Below are 11,126 nucleotides of genomic sequence, written 5' to 3'. Positions count from 1 at the left end.
AGGGGTAGGCGGCGGCGCAGACCAGCAGCGACGCCACCAGCAGTGGCCGGTAGTTGCCCCAGCGGTCGGCCAGCGCGCCGCCCAGCAATGGGCCAACGCAGCCGACGAACGGCAGCACGAACTGCAGCCAGCTCAGCTCGTCGGCCGTCAGACCCAGCGTCGACATGTGGAGCGTGACGAACGGCAGCACGCAGCTGATGCCTGCCGGCACAGCCGGGAGGCACGGTTATGAAGGGCGCCTGGTCTCGCTGTCAGGCTGGAGGCAGTTTGTGGCGGCATAGCGGGGGCAGGGGGTCACGGGGTGAGACTCGGAAATCTGTCCAAAGTTAATAGCATGACGCGGAATCTTCGAATAGACCCGAGACTTTTCAGATTTAATCCAAGCCTTTCGAATGGATGGATTTCTGGTATCAGAGCTCATGTTAAGCAGTGCTTGTTGTGCGAGACCTGATCCCTACCACCCGATCGAGCAATTCCAGGTCGATGGCAGAGTTTGATGGCGAAATTTGAAGGTGCCGCAATGCTCGGCACACGTCCGTCCTGCCCACAGACGTCACACGACCTTTAGTGCGGCCGCTGCCACCCGCCATAAGCCATATATGTGAACACAAATAACGAGAGCCTAAAGCGACTCGAACCCAACCCGCCATGGGTGGCTCGGAAGGCACCCACTGAGTCATGGGGACGGACTTCATTTGAACACGGATATTTCAACTGGGCACAAGCTTCAAGAACACCCCGGGGTCTACCAACACAACCATTCAACTGGGGAGTTCGATCGCACACTGGGTTTCCGGCCACGTGGAATAGCAAATACGTAGGCACTCGAGACTTGATAGAGGAATGTGCGTGCGTGTATGCGTGCCGACGAATGGCATCCCTTTCATTCATGCTAGCGTGCGTGTGCCTACGATCGTATTACGTGCACGCGCCGGCGTGTGCGTGGCGCGTAACATGGCTGTGGTTGCGTCGTCGGCGTTTCAGGGCGGGTAATTTTCCCATCGGAGCTCGTTGTGTTGATGGTGACTTATTGACAGCGGAGGCTGTCAGCTGATGAGGCTCGACTGGGCGCCCCGGCTCGCCGGCGCGCCGTCCCTCAGCTCCGTAGAATAAGGCCCGACTGGGCGCCCGGCTCGCCGGCACGCCGTCCCTCACCTTCGTAGAATGAGGCTCGACTGGGCGCCCGGCTCGCCGGCACGCCGTCCCTTACCTCCGTAGAATGAGAAGAGCATCACCCGTAGCGGCAGCAGTGCTGTCCTGCAGATGGCCATGCTGAACTGTCCCGGGGCCGGGGGTGGCGGCCGCGTGGCGAGCTGCCCCCTCTGGTCAGCGCCGGCCCCCGGGAGCGGCCAGCGTCGGTGGGCAGGTCACTGGCGAACTCGACACCTGTCCAGCAGCCGTCACTGGTGCTCACGCTCCGCGGTGTTCTTTCCCACGAGCGGTGCACTGAAGCCAAAGGACAGACAGTGCGTGAGCTAATCACAAACAGCTGTAGTGAGAAACAAGCCATCAGCAACACATAAACGGAGCATTTGTCAACGTGTGATAAGATAACGTCGTCATGCTAAATGTAATGGACTAACACAAAGCGTCAATAGCTCTTTGTGCCAGGTGCCAAGGTCATTAGAGTGACCATTCCGGTCTAAAAGAAAAGCGTGCGTCGTAATTCTAGGCGCGTTCCGGATTTTTCCCTCGGATAAGATGGAAAAGTTTTAAGCATTCTATACATCCTAGCGCTGCACATTCGGTTTCATTTCGACACTCAAATCTGCGGTAACATACATTCGAATTTTCTACATGATTGCTGGTAATTTTTACATGTGATGCTTCATATGTATGCATACCGAGCAAGGCGTCGACAACTTTTCAGTGGTGTTGCAGGTTGAGAGATACTGGGTCAAATATAAATAGAATTGCTGAAGGTGAGCACATGAACTCCGTCATTTTCTCAAAACAGGTATAAAATCCCAGTATGTGGACAGGAACCTACCGCATTTCATTCAAAATCTCAATAACTATTTTATGCTGCAAGACCTTTGATCTCAACGCTGCAATGCTCCTACGTGTTGCTGCCAAACATACCAGGGGAACCCGGACATTAAATGGAGTATCCCGCATTTGAATATATCGAAGTAAGCATCAGATATGATGAAATAAGCTCACTTAAAAACTATTGGTATCCTTTTAAGTGGAGCATGCTGCTCTAGACAACACAATTTCCCTGTGTAGTAAATAAGCTCGTCAATACCTTGCTCAACATTGATTGGGATCCAATGGGCGGCCGTGATATCTGGAAGTCGTACTCACGAAAGCCAGATATGAATAAATTGGCAGGATTTCAATGACGTTATTATGACGTCATGGAAGCCTTAGTGGCCTTGAAATAGTCTATACTTATCAGCGGCCGTGTAGCTCAGAAACTAGAAGGGTTCAGGTTTTAAGGAGGGCAGGGTTGTGAACTGCACCGGATGGTCCTTAAGATGGTTATTTCAGTTCAAAACCCAATAGAAATGTGAAACACTTTCTTTAATGGTGCACTGGCATTGCGGTACAATGCCTTCTCTCTGGGACTTGAACGCGACTTCAGTAGGCCTTAAGCACCCCATCTTTTTCCTACGATTACAGGGAAGATCTAATTTAAATAGAAAATTAGATAATAGTATGATACAAAATTCCTAGCAGAACAAAAACTCATCATTGAGTACCTTGGTAACTGTTTTGTACTTTTCAATAGATACTCGACATGTCATGAGCGCTTTATGCTGATTTCGGTATTTCAATATCTACCGGATGAAAATTTTTGGTCACACATTCGAATGTTTGCATCAGAATGCTCAACTCCATCCACTTAGTCCCTTAGATCAGTAGTCCCCGAGCTCGACCAACGTCTTGTTTACAACACCGATCTTCTTCACAGAATTCAAATGCTCGGTGAAATGCTCGAATCTTGTTCAAGGTCTGTATGCTCAGTTATATGTAATGTATACCAACGTTTCGTATGCGGTACTTTGACGAGGCTTGAGAGTGAACAAATATTCGAGACGTGCGCCATGCTAAACTGTCATTCGGAGGCAAAAATCGGGAGAAAATGCGGGCAGATTTTCTATTAATTTATCAGCACAGACGCGTAAGTGCGCTGGGATTGGGCGGAGAGAGCATAAATTAAAGTATGATGTAGATGCATCGCATTAAATGTAACTGCAGTTGCCCGGTGACTTAGACTTAGATAGACTAGAGCCCCGCCGCTGAGCAGTTTGACCCTATGGTTCGCTACATAATACCAAAAATATCACAGATATGCCAGCTACGAAAAATTTATTCCACATGTTTCATTCAGTTAGATTCAGCTTAAAAAGCTTTTGCTTCACAAATGAAAGTACTGAAGCAAGCATAAAATATAATGAAATGAGCCCAACGGGCATATTTTTTTCGAAAACGCTGTTCTAGACGACACAAATTTTTGTTTGATAAACGTGCTCCTGAATACGTCATTGTTTGATTTCGCCATTGTACCTTGCATCACATCAATTAAGAGCCAGTTGACGGCCATTTCATTTGGAAATCGTGCTTACGAGCGCCAGATAAGAACGGCTTAGCAAACATATGTTTCGTGGCCTTGTTCGTCGCATGCCCAATAAACTGGGAGGATTTGAATGACGTTATTATAACTCATGGGCAGATGGGTGATCTTGAATAAGTCTCCCCGAAATAGTTTTCACATCTTCGCGTGCAAATAGCTCAGAAGTTAGAAGCGTTTAGGTCTTAAGAAGGGCAGGGCTGTGAACTACACCGAATGGTCTTCAAGATGACTACCTCAGTTTAAAAGTCCATATAAGTGTGGAACACTCCCTCTAAGCATTCATTCATTTTTACCTTGTGCAAGTGCTGTGCGTGAAATATCGGTGTTTCGGCGAGGAGGAAGGGTGTAACATAGCAGAGGTGCCACCGGGCAAACCAACTAGAGCGGAATGTGCCTAATTTTATCCTTTTGCCACTGAAAGGTGCTCGTTCCGACGGCTTTGGCACATCAACTTTTCTCGTCATTCGGCACCCATGTGCGTATACCTGCATCGTCACTACAACTAATTGACCAATTTTTGCATTTGAGCTGAGAAAAATGTCAGAGTTTATTGAATAATACGGTTCATTCAATATTTTTCACCCAAGCGCGAACACAAAAAGTACTTACACTGCACCACGCAAGATAATACCTTTTTCACGACGCGTCATTATTACTGCGGCCGACGTCCATAGGCATCGTTCAGTGCCTGAGTCAAACAGCAGCATTCTAGACATGTGACAGAAACCGTCGGCGCAACTCCGGCAGCGCAGCGTGGGCCGCTTAGTCGGTTACACCCAGTGTTGCTAGGCGTGCTGACAGCCAAGTGCACGATGATGGGGCATTAACGCGACGAACCATCTCTTCCCACTCATTACGAACGCCGACCGGTGTAATACACAAACCGCCAGCCGCCCTTCGGCGGAGTAAACCCGCTTAGCGTTGCCCGAGTTTGCCATGTTGTCGCTCCATCTGAGAGCGAGTGTAATATCAAACGTAGTCAAACGTCCAGCCGGGACGTAATTTAGCCAGGAGGGCATTATCATGTGGCTGCGAAGGGTCGGTGTAATGATAATATACGGCCGACACGGGTGAGACGATTGGTGCTAAGTGACTTGGCCTGAATTCTAGGCCAGGCAGGCGTCGTCCACGCGTCATGCGATGGTGATAACCCGGTGTTCACATCAAAGACATGCCACCAGCCCGGCAAGGAGGCGGTGGTGTCAACTGAGAATTTGAAGGGTTTGTACGCATCGCGTATCTGCCGATCATCATAAAGAGAGACGACTGGAACCAGGGTTTACAGCACATTTTTTGGTAGAAAGATTGGATAATTAGACATCAACCCCACGGCGGGTGGGCTGCTAGTCCTCCCCCCCCCCCCCAGCTTTTTTGAGACCAATGAAAGCCGGTAAACGTCAGCATTGTGAAATTTGACTGCGGTAAAGACATATATCTTGCGCACGTTTTGTGCAAAATGTTCCCACGGCGGGCCAATGTGGGTGATTCGTGCTGTGACAACAAAAAGCAGCTTTGCACACGAAACCAGTGCTGAATGATAGGGTGGTTCACTGAAAAGTCATAGTACTAAGAGATTTCATCCATATTATTCAGACACAATTCAGCAAAATGATGCGTTATGTTCCCAATGTGTAGATGCCTGTGCAGCTTAAAATCAAGACCGAGATACACAAGCGCTAGACATCACTTCAGCGTAATCCTCTCCACCTCTGTGCAAGATACCCTGAGCCCGCGGTACGTCGCTCCTTTCCAAATGAACGCTTTTAATCGTTGCGTTTCCCGTCGCGTATGCGTTTCGAAGAACGCGTCATTAAAATTATTCGTTTGACAAGTGGCGATGAAACCAAACAACGTCCGCGAATCATTATTACCCAAAACTTCTTACTGCTTACGGCGGTTACGACGGCCTCGTGACGCCTTACATGTAGCTGCATGGTCTCATCAACGAGTGGCAGATATCACGTAAGACCAGCTTTAAAGTCCGGCTTTCCAAATCCTAAAGCATCCAAGCGATGGTTATTCCATCAAGCACACTTTACGCTCTGAGCTTTTGGTAGGAGTTTGGTAAGCTTTTGGCAAGTTTGGTAAGCTTTTGGTGCTTTGGAAATAAACTGAACGGAAGATATTTCGCCTGACATGCGTCTCGTCTCCATCCTGCCACACACAGCGACTGAACTCGTAATTAAAAGAAGCGTCAGAAGCCCCCCAAATAAGGGCCAAATGGAGTATTTATTATTTGCTGTAAACACCGGCATACCGAGCTACGCCTTTTGCAAGGAGACGTATAATACCGTGCCGGCGTGTGCGTGTGTGACTGGCGTGACTGTGGACGCTGGCCGACGTCGCGAGGAGCCGACAATGGCCGCGGCGCGGGGGCGTGACTGCCGTGACTGCACACCTGGTGCGGCCACTCCTTCCCGCTGCACGGCAATGACGCAAGATCGAGCCGCGGTCCGCTCACAGCACCGGACGGTGTCCACACCGTCTGGACGAGCAGGTGCCGGACGGCGTCGCCCGCTGCACCGCGCGCGGAGCGAAAGGACTTCGTTGTCCGAGCTCAGCTGGGACTCCACCGTCCGAGCTCAGCTGGGGTTCCGCCGTCCGAGCTCGGTTGGGGCACCACCGTCCGAGCTCAGCTGGGGCTCCACCGTCCGAGCTCGGCTGGGGCTCCACCGTCCGAGCTCGGCTGGGGCTCCACCGTCCGAGCTCGGCTGGGGCTCCACCGTCCGAGCTCGGCTGGAACTCCAACGTCCGAGCTCGGTTGGAACTTCACCCTCCATCCAAAATACCTGAGCCATATCGTAGTCACCACGGCTGAGGACATAACAAGCTGTAGTCGGTGCCGCTCCAATACACCTAACCCGTCGTCATTAGCTCTGGTCGGTGGTGCTCCATTATACCTACCCATACTGCCGTCATCGGGGTTGAGGACATAAACATCAAAACAGGAGATGTGTGATTAAACTGGAGATGTTAGACGTCCTAGTAAGAAGCCCGCGCGAAACCGAGGGGCAATAGCTAATAAGTACTTTTCATCGAATCAAACCATCTCGGGCGTTGTGACAAGGGTAAAACCCGTCCGGTGGTTCGGTTGACATACAGTTTGGAAAACGTCTGGAAGGAACAGTGGGAGGCGACAAGATTACAAAACTGAATCAAACCCATGGGCCAGCTGACCAGGTCTTACTTTCCACGATCATAAGCAGTTTTGTGAAAGGAAAAATTCCAGCCAGCATGGTGTAACGTCATACGTTTGACACAAGCAAACACATGGTTTGGCGGGCATTTGCGGAAACCATGGATCTTACGTTCTTAGTATTTCGGTAAAATGCATGAAAAATCGCCTGCATGCACCGACTGTTTTTACGCAGAACCCCACCACAATCCGTGTAAATCACACCAAGAATTTCCTCTGCACCATAGGGGCTCTGAAGACGCTGCTAGCCATTGTTGCCGCTAGCGATCCAGGCAACTGATACCTGGATCAGCCTGAAGTGATCCCGCTCAGGGGCGAGTGCAGCATGGGACCTTGGAAGGGACCAAAGGCCGTCTGGAGAGCAAGGTTCCAGAAAAAGGTGTCAAGTGTGTTAAGATCAAGAAAAAGCGGCACCTACACATTAACGCGTTTCCCACGGTCCTGGGAGGTCTGTTTCGCACAGTCCGTTGTCGTTTATGAGCACACTGTAGGCTGATTGCAGTCAACCAGCGTGATGCGACCACGTCAATTAGTCCCTGCCAAAGAATTCGCGTGACACATATATGCGCTATGAATTATATTTTCCATATTTGCACGCATAAAAATATGTTCACTTCCATCCGAACATCGTTTTGTGGACCTTTTGACAAACCGGCCTCACTTTCGGACAGGCTACAAAACAATGTCTCTGAGAGATAGTTAGCCAACACTAGCCAACATCGCCAAAAAACAACTAAATGGCCAATCCTCCCTTGACACCAAATTTGATGCCCCTGGAGTCCACAAGTATCATTACATATTTTGTTCACACGCAGAAGTTTCCGAAATGATTGACAAGTCTTTCAAGTGCATCACATATCCGTCTCTACGGCAAGTGCATGGCATATCCGTCTCTACTTCAAGTGCATCGTGTGTCCGTCTCTACTTCAAGTGTATCGCGTGTCCGTCTCTACTTCAAGCGCATCGCGTGTCCGTCTCTACTTCAAGTGCATCGCGTGTCCGTCTCTACTTCAAGTGCATCGCATATCCGTCTCTACTTCAAGTGCATCGCATATCCGTCTCTACTTCAAGTGCATCGCATATCCGTCTCTACTTCAAGTGCATCGCGTGTCCGTCTCTACTTCGAGTGCATCGCGTATCCGTCTCTACTTCAAGTGCATCGCGTATCCGTCACTACCAGCCGAACCGAATGAGTCAAAAGGTATAGACAACAAGTAATGAACACGACAAATCACCCTGTCCTGGGCATCAAAATGCCGTTGAAGGCGGTTGGCAGCTACTGATACAAGTAGCAGACTTGGTGGTGAAACAGGTTGTACGCCATTGTACGATGGTGCGTGTGACGGCGCCAGAACAAGGCCCGGGAAAACCGCTGGACGTCTGAGCTCCCTGACCTCCAGTCCTCCAGCCCGGCAGGTCTTGTCACCATTCGCGGTCGATGTGTACTCACGCCGAAACACCAGCCATCGCTGCACGGACTTTATCGCCCTAGCTGACAGGCAGATGTCAGCTTGCGCGACCAAGCTGGCAGCCAGCTTACTGAGCCTGGTGGGCGGCCGGACAGCGGATCGATGACCTCTGATCCCCTGAACAGGACTGCATGAGCTGCTGCGCCGCTGAACAGGTCTCTTCTCAGACGGCATGGATTTGCCATTACATGAAATATATTATATGATATGTTGCTGCATGATGTGCACTAATATCGATGTGGGTGAGCTATTGACTTAGGGACAGTAGCGGACAGTTATGCTGTATTTTTGCCCACTACTACTTTTTTGTCTTATAACCAGCAATATTTTGTTACTTTTACCCCTACGTAGGTAGCTTGACGGTTTGTCTTTATGGTTGTTGTCTTTATGCGTTATGCATGATGTAATTATTATGATCACTTAGTTAGTTTTGAGGTCATCACTTTTTAGTTTTGAGGTCGCGTCAACTGCACCGTTTTTGTGCCAATATTATTACTATACTTATTTCTGAGGCTTCATTATGCCTGCTACTGGGTAACATCGAGGCAGGGACACTCCTGGTCGCATGTTGCTGGCTGGCGGCCGGAAAAGGGTTTTGGTCTGGTGGGCGCTAGGTGTGAAGGCTCCTCGGCAGAGAAATACAACTGCCAACAGGCGATAGCCTCTATCAGCAGGTGAGATGGACTGCTGTTGGAAGCCCTAACGGGCTGGCTAGGTCCGCAGGTATCCCGCCGGATTGGGCGGCGCATTGAGCTGGGCATATATGTTCGGAAAATTACGATTGGTATTGGTAAAAATTCGGGTATGGGCAAGACGTCTACGAAACGTAGGGCTGATATTTTAAAAAGGTTTCACAATGTTACCGCTCGCACTTGTTTGAGTGATTGATAGAATAGCTTCAATTGCACATCTTGTGCAGTCATCGCCATAAGAGTAAGCTTGGGTGCAAGCGGGAAAAATTAACAACGGCTGGATGAAGGGTGGGAACAACTCATAAGGGTTAGCACGTATGTATTGTCACTGCCCCATGAGCAGAGGAAGGATTGGATCAGGTGAATGTAACCCGTGAAGGCCTCTGGACTACGTGTAGGTTAATTTTCCGCGCACGGTTTCAACAATGGGATGTGGTGCTCTTTATAGCTGGAAGCTGTCATGCAAAACTGTTTTGTTCGCAAACCTTACCAACGGTATTTTGCTACACCAAAGCACCATTTTAACTGTTAAAAAATGTTGGAAGTCGAAAACAAACAGTCGGGGGAGCATATTGGACGCGGCACTAACGCCGATCTTTGCAAGACCAACCGGTGCTATGCCACGAGGTGATAAACAAAGCAAACCTCGTGGCAAGCGCACCCACGAGCGAGCTCCCTCACTGAAGTGTTGGAACGGGGAGCGAACTCCAGCCTGTGCGCGTGGACTGGCAAGCAGGCCATTTCACGCCCAATGCTCAATTTCAGCGACGCTTGCGCTTCTGACGCTCCCCTTTTCACTTGCTTCACCACTTTACTTACCCCAGGCCGGGAAGCTGGGCGAGCACGTCGCGCTGTCTTTCCCCGTGGACTGGCAGGCGGCGTGGGGCGCACTGCTCACCTCGCACGTCACTGCGCCGCTCACAGCTCGTGTGTCCAGCGCGCCGCTCGCCTGTCGGAGCGAGGCCTGGCCGGGCGGCTGTCTCCCATCGTCCGCCTCCCGGCCGGCCGCTACCACCGGCAGACTAGCAGTCGGCCCGTACGCCGGCCGAGCCCGGACGCCAGCCGCACGGGCGGAGCCAGCAACCGCCGTCGTGGCGCACGCTGGGCACGCCCCTGGCGCAGCTCAGCCGGACCGGACCGCCGCGCGCCGCCATTGGGCGGTGGCGCGCGGCGGCCCGGGCTGTGTCGGCGGCGCCCCCCAGGTGTGCTGCCTGGCGGCGCGCCTGGCCCGGCCGGAGCCCGCCGGCCAGGTGCTGATGGCGGGCGGAAAGCGGGCTCGATCCGGAGCCGGACGGGGCCGCGGGCGGCGCCACGGCCGGCCGGCCATACCGCGTGCTCGAGTTCCGCTCCGCTGGCGCCCGCGGCCGCCGCCGCGTCTCTATCGGAAGCGAGGCGCCAGGCTCGTGCCCGAACAGTGACCGCCTCGCCACAGTGAGCTTGGTTCGGAGGCCTGGCCCGTTTACAAGGCCCATATTATTACTAAACCTGGACGCGACAACCTCATCAGAATCCGCTAGTGGACAACGCCCTAGCGTTACCGGATTTCGAGGGGAGGTCCGTCGACGGGGAATGGGAACAGACGGCCGGCGGGCGCGCTGTCCGTCCAGCTCCCTGAGCCGTCGGCCGTCAGCTTAGCTCGGCGGTGGGATCGCAGGCAGCTGCTCCGGAGCTCAGAGCCCCGCCTGGCGTCCTGCGGGCTGTTGGACGCCTGGTCCTCCGGTCCGCCGCCAGCCGCCGGGGCTGTTGGACGCCTGGTCCTTCGGTCCGCCGCCAGCCGCCGGGGCTGTTGGACGCCTGGTCCTCCGGCCCGCCGCCAGCCGCCGGGGCTGTTGTCCGCCCGTCAGCTCTTCCGGCCGGGTGTCGGTGACGACAAGCTCGGTGCCGTGTCACGCCGTCAAACGCCTTTGCCGCACCACAACCTGCCAAACGCACGTCTGTGCGTCGGCGTTGGTGGTGCACCAGGTGTTTTGACCATTCTAAGCTCACTTGTATTGTAGGAAGGCTCACAACACACGCTGCAACTGGCTGCAGCTTGGTGGACTGTTTTTCACTCGAGATGTCACGAGGGCGGGCTTCCCTTAGATGGCGCTGGTACCGGCATCTGGTTGTGAATAATATGCCAATAGTTGACACTGATTGAGCGTGTGAATACGACCGGGAATTAACCAGCGACGATGACAATGATCTCG

The 11,126-nt window shown here is 52.2% G+C and overlaps 1 long non-coding RNA gene across 1 annotated transcript; it reads right to left on the bottom strand.

Annotated features, from left to right (window-relative positions):
- Positions 1-116: 116 nt before the first annotated feature.
- On the bottom strand, positions 117-9,835 carry LOC119107625 (uncharacterized). Its single transcript, XR_005095246.1, has 3 exons — positions 9,757-9,835; positions 1,211-1,446; positions 117-201 (listed from the first exon to the last, which is right to left on the bottom strand). It is a non-coding gene; the product is annotated as an uncharacterized LOC119107625 (long non-coding RNA).
- Positions 9,836-11,126: the final 1,291 nt, after the last annotated feature.

Source organism: Pollicipes pollicipes, unplaced genomic scaffold (genome assembly GCF_011947565.3).
Source record: "Pollicipes pollicipes isolate AB1234 unplaced genomic scaffold, Ppol_2.1 Scaffold_6686;HRSCAF=7923_pilon_pilon_pilon, whole genome shotgun sequence".
NCBI lineage: Eukaryota > Metazoa > Arthropoda > Thecostraca > Pollicipedomorpha > Pollicipedidae > Pollicipes > Pollicipes pollicipes.
Note: the sequence above shows the minus strand (reverse complement) of the source record. Positions and strands in the feature narration are given on the sequence as shown.